Source organism: Hipposideros armiger, unplaced genomic scaffold (assembly GCF_001890085.2).
Source record: "Hipposideros armiger isolate ML-2016 unplaced genomic scaffold, ASM189008v1 scaffold_1486, whole genome shotgun sequence".
Taxonomy (NCBI): Eukaryota; Metazoa; Chordata; class Mammalia; order Chiroptera; family Hipposideridae; genus Hipposideros; species Hipposideros armiger.
Genome location: NW_017732836.1, coordinates 124,972 through 129,838, shown reverse-complemented (window position 1 = coordinate 129,838; position 4,867 = coordinate 124,972). Strand labels below are relative to the sequence as shown.

The following is a 4,867-nucleotide window of genomic DNA, read 5'->3' as shown; positions in this document are numbered from 1 at the left end:
GAGAAAATGAATGGCGCCCCACCCTGCCAGCAGCACTTAACCGAGACTGAGTAATTAATCCTCTGTCTTTCTTATCTGGTCCTCTCAGATTTTGTTACTTTTGGCCGAAGAAGATTCAAAGACATGTGATATCCAGAGTAAGTTACAGAATTTAACTGAATTTCTCTGCGTGAAAATTGTAGCATTCAGAGGTCATTTAATAAAGGGAATTACGGGCTCGATGCAACGCCATGCCACGTCAGCTCGACTGCTGTGTCAACGTAAGAAACCAGGGTAAAAATAGATCATTTTAGAGTGATTTACTTGTCCTTATCAGTCATAAGCTACTTATCTTTTCTGGAATTGAGTTAAAACTGCTCCCAGGCATTTTAGACAAGGATCCTGATATAAAGTGTGGAATAAGAGATAATAATAGGAAGATGTGCTGGCTTGAGGGTTTCTTAAACAGAGATTTGATGAGCTGGAGGAGTCTGGAGACATCCGGCTTTCATCCAGGCGAATAATGCATCTTTTCTTTCTTCCTTTCATTTGGGATCGAGGCTTGATTCTGTTCTAGGCCCTGGGAATACAAAGGAGGTGGAGATAAACACGAATAGGCAACGGGGACACCTCCCTCCCTGTTCTTCTGGAACTTGGGGCCCAGGGCAGGGCAAGGAGTGGGGAGTGCTATGACGGGGTGGATGGGTGGCCTGCAGAGGGGCCCGTGTGCTGGCACTGGGTGAAGCACTGGGGGCGTGGGCACTGCTCTGGACAGGCTCAGAGTCAAAGTGACCAACAGCATATGGGGTCCAGCTGACTACACCCAGTCCTGGGAGCGAGGCCCACAGAAAGGCCTGCAAACAGGGTGGGCTTTAGAAATGGGAAGGGAGCCCAGTGGGGGAGTGGACAGCCACAGAGGTGGACATGCGCAGAGCGTGTCGAGGGGCTGGGAGAATGCTGGGTGACTCTAGCAGGGACTGGTTTAGGGGTTGGTGAGGATGTGGGAGGCCACTTTCTGCGGGTGATGGGGCCCTTTTGGGCGAGCGTCTGAGCAGGGAGCTGCCCGGGCAGAGCGGCAGGCTGCCTGGCTTCGTGCGCATCACGGCAACGGTTGGTTCCAGCTCAGGAAACGTAAGCCTGGCCAGGTGGAAGGCTCGCCCCTGCTCGCCATCTGTTGAAGAAGGGTCATGTAAGTGCCACCTGGCTTCCTGGGGGGGTGGGGAGATAGCATCTGGGAGGCAGAGAGCGCTGCCCTGGGGGAAGATGCTTGATTGGGCTGATCATGATTTATTCAGCAGCATCAGACACCTGCAGGCTGGGGCCAGTGCTGGTCCTGGCCTTGCTCCAGGACACATTCTGGGTGCACACACCTGTCTCTTTGGATGACCTGGGCATGGGGGGTGTGGGACGGAGGCCAGCCCAGCGGGAGCAACCTCTTCCATCTTTAGCTGGGCGGTGGTGGGGATGTGTTCAGCTCACCTGGTGGTGAGCACTGCCTGCTGCAAGGGTCCCCGTGTCAACGCCCTTCCTTCAGGAGCTCTGCTTCTAGGCTCGCCATTGTGTGACGCTGTCTCCTAGTAATCCCAGACAGAACCCACCGCCGCCAACACCCGGCAGAGCCCTTTCACGCTGCATGTTGCATGTGTGTGCTTGTGCCCACGTGTGTGCGTACATGTGCATGCTGTGTGCTTGCAACCTGGAGGGGTGCCGTGTTTTCATACATCCCAACTAGCTTTACAGTAACATAGACTGTGTGATAGTCAATAGTCACTGGTAAAGGATAACTGGTATTTGCAGGCCACATCATAACTTGGCCAGAACCTGCTCGCATCCATGTTCTCCGTGTGGGTCTCACCATAATCTGAGCGGGAGGGAAGGCAGGTAGCAGGTGGCCCAGAAGAAGGTACCAGCTAGTTAATGGCGGAACAACAAGAAGCCAAACCTCCTTGACCTCAGGTTCACAGTGTCACTTGAAGAGACAAAGATTGCTCCTTATCTGCCCTTAGAACAATGGCAGATACTTCTCTGGGCTGTCCTGGCAGTTTTTAAAGCTGCTAATTTGATAATTTTGTTTAAAAATGTGCTTTTATTTGGATAACAGCTTATTATAGCAATCTGGGAATCAGTAGCCGGTTAGTGTTAAGATTAGCCACCTAAGGTTGATATTAGCCAGAGTTTGAATTTTCACCATGTACAACAAACCCCAACACTGTTTCCCTGTGACGTCCCAACCTCTTTGGGTATGTGACCATGAAGGCTTGAGACTCGCCACAGCCAGGCCTCTCCCTAGCCGAGCGGGGCCACTCAGTTTCCCGAATGACAATAAATATATATACATATGTATTTAAAGCAGGCCCTAAGCTAAGCACTTTGCAGGCATGATCTCAGTGAATCCTGACAACAAACCTATATAAAGTGGATATCAGTATTACTCCCGTTTTGCAGACAAGGAGACTGAGGTTCAGAAAGGCTTGGTGATGTACTTACAGTTACAGCAGCAGGAAGTGGTGGTGTTGAGATCCACACCCAGGCTGTCTGTCCCCAGCACCCAGGAGAGTCACCATTAGGCGTTCCTGCCTCCCTCTGCTCCAGCGTCTCTGCCACAGCGGGGCTTCTCCTCCACTGCCAGGACCCCACAGGAGGACCATGGACTTGGACAGTAGATGGAGAGAGAGGGTGAGCCCTGACTTGGGCAGCAGTGGCTGCCCAAGGCCAGGGCAATGGGGCGACTAGCCCATCCTGACTGCTCTCTCCAGCTTCTCTTTATAATCCTTAATTATGAACTAACAGCGGTTCCCAAGTCGGGGAGAGAGGGAAGGGTGGCAGAGCGAATGTCCAGATGGCCCTGCTGGCGAGCTTGGGCATCAGCTGGTCTTTATGTAAGAGTTGCTTCGCTTCCCAGATTGCCTTCGAGGCAGACGTTGAAACACTTGTTTTGTGTTTATGATACAGAGGAAGAAATTAAAAGGCCTCCAGGGGAAAAAGAGGAAGAGGGAAAAAAAGAAAAAAAAACAACAGGAGCGACTCTGGGGGCTTGTCAGGCAAGGTGGAGAGAGAAAAACCAGGCCTCGGACTGGTTTCAAGATTACGACGAGCAGGTGGCTTCCCTGGGCATGGGTGGTGAGATCCAGGATTCCACGAGCATAAGCAGGGAGGAGTGTGAGTGTCCTTCTGGTGACCAAACAGGGCAAGCGACGCTGATGACTGAGGGCCTGCCGTGTGCAAAGTACTGTGCTGACTTTACAGGCTCTCTCTAATTCTCTCAACATCTCTGTTTTATAGAACAGGGAAACTGAGGTTTGCGAAGGTTTGTCTCTCTCCCTCATGAGCTTTCTTGCTTTTTCTTGAACACAACAAGCACAGGCCTGCCTCAGAGCATCTGTACTTGCTGTTCCCTCTGTCTGGAACGCTTTTCCCACAGATGTCCACCTGGCTTGCCATCCTTGCCTTATTCTGTTGAAATACACTTCCCTGACCACCTGTCTACAGTAGCTCCCCATAACGTTTTCTCACACCTGGCCCGTGTCATTTTTCTTCATAGCACTAGTCACTACTTGACTTTTTAATATATTAATATATATTTGCTATATTATAGTTATTATATTCTATCCTATTTAATAACTATTGAGTATCCCCCTCTCCCCTCTACAACATCAGCTCCTTGAGAGCGGGACTTTTGTCTGTGTGGTTCACCACTCTCCCCCCTATCAGCTAGAACAGTGCCTGACACATAGTAGGTGCTTACATATATTTCTGTTTACTGAATGGATGAGAACCTGTGATGTACCAGTCCCTACTCTGGATGTTGAGAATACACACAAGATTAAAACTGTCTCCTGCTCTTAGGGAACTCAGAGAGACAAAGTGGGTAACCACAATGGAATGGTGGGCCAAGGTGGGTGCCCAAGAAAGATGGTTCTCTTAGCCTTCGTGGCAGAGCCTACTAGATGACCCTGAGATATCAGTGATCCTCTTTTTCCTTAATAACAGAACCTCAAATTTAGCTGGAGATGAGGTCACTCACTGAGAATAAAAACCAGTTTTCCCAGCTTCCCTTGCAGCCCAGCATGGCTATGTGACTCAGTTGTGGCCTATTTCCAGGAAGTATCCTTAGCGGAAGGAGGTGCACACTTCTCTACCCCTTCCTCTGCTTAATAGTGAAGTGATTGCTAGCCTTGAGCCGCCATCTTGGACCACGAGGAGGAGGCCATACCCCAGGGATGGTGGAACAGAAAGATGGAAGAAGCCTGAATGTCTGACCGTGTGAAACATCAGTTCCCTTATCCCCAGAATTAATTTAGCTGAGTGAAAAATAAACTCTCTTGTTTAATTCGGTCTTGTTTTGGGTTTTCTGTGGTTTCCAGTTGAATAATCCCAATCCTAATGGATACAGCTTTGGATGGAAAGAGGAGAAAGTGCCTGGGAGACTTGTTTCCCCACACAGAGTGAGATGGCCCCATTGCCTGTCAAAGAGGCAGAAGTTGTGGCTGTTATGTGTCTGGCTGTGGAACAGGACAGGATCCTTTGGCCTTGTGGGTAAATGAGCTATGGTAGCATTCATTTGCTCTCCACTCATTCATTTACCTTCCCATTCGCTTATTCCATTGACCCACCAATGACTGGTAGAGTTCATTCACTCATCTATTCCTTTATAAAGCATTCTATGAAGCAGGTTCCCATAGGGCTGGGGTTTGAGTTCGAAGGACAGGAAACAGTTTCCAATTGAAGCTCCTCCTGGATTTAGGGAGCAGGGCATTGGGGTCCAGGCCCCCCACTGCCGTCTGAGACAGAGCAGGCCTGGCTTGTTCACCAGGCCTCAGCCCTGACTAGAGGCACCTCTGAGAAGCAGTCACATCCTGGGTTGCAGGAGCGTGCAGTTCCTGGTGGA

At 50.2% G+C, this 4,867-nt stretch overlaps 1 protein-coding gene and 1 long non-coding RNA gene across 3 annotated transcripts in view; one reads left to right on the top strand and one right to left on the bottom strand.

Moving 5' to 3' along the window:
• Positions 1 to 179: 179 nt before the first annotated feature.
• LOC109377646 (uncharacterized) lies at positions 180 to 2,923 on the bottom strand. The gene is made up of 2 exons (XR_002122910.1): positions 2,467 to 2,923; positions 180 to 559 (listed from the first exon to the last, which is right to left on the bottom strand). It is a non-coding gene; the product is annotated as an uncharacterized LOC109377646 (long non-coding RNA).
• Positions 566 to 4,867, top strand: part of RASD2 (RASD family member 2) — a 25,225-nt gene continuing 20,923 nt past the window's right edge. For both annotated transcript variants that reach the window (XM_019634064.1, XM_019634065.1), the window contains exon 1: positions 566 to 1,168. The gene's annotated coding sequence lies outside the window, so the exon portion shown is untranslated. The remainder of the gene's footprint in view (positions 1,169 to 4,867) is intronic.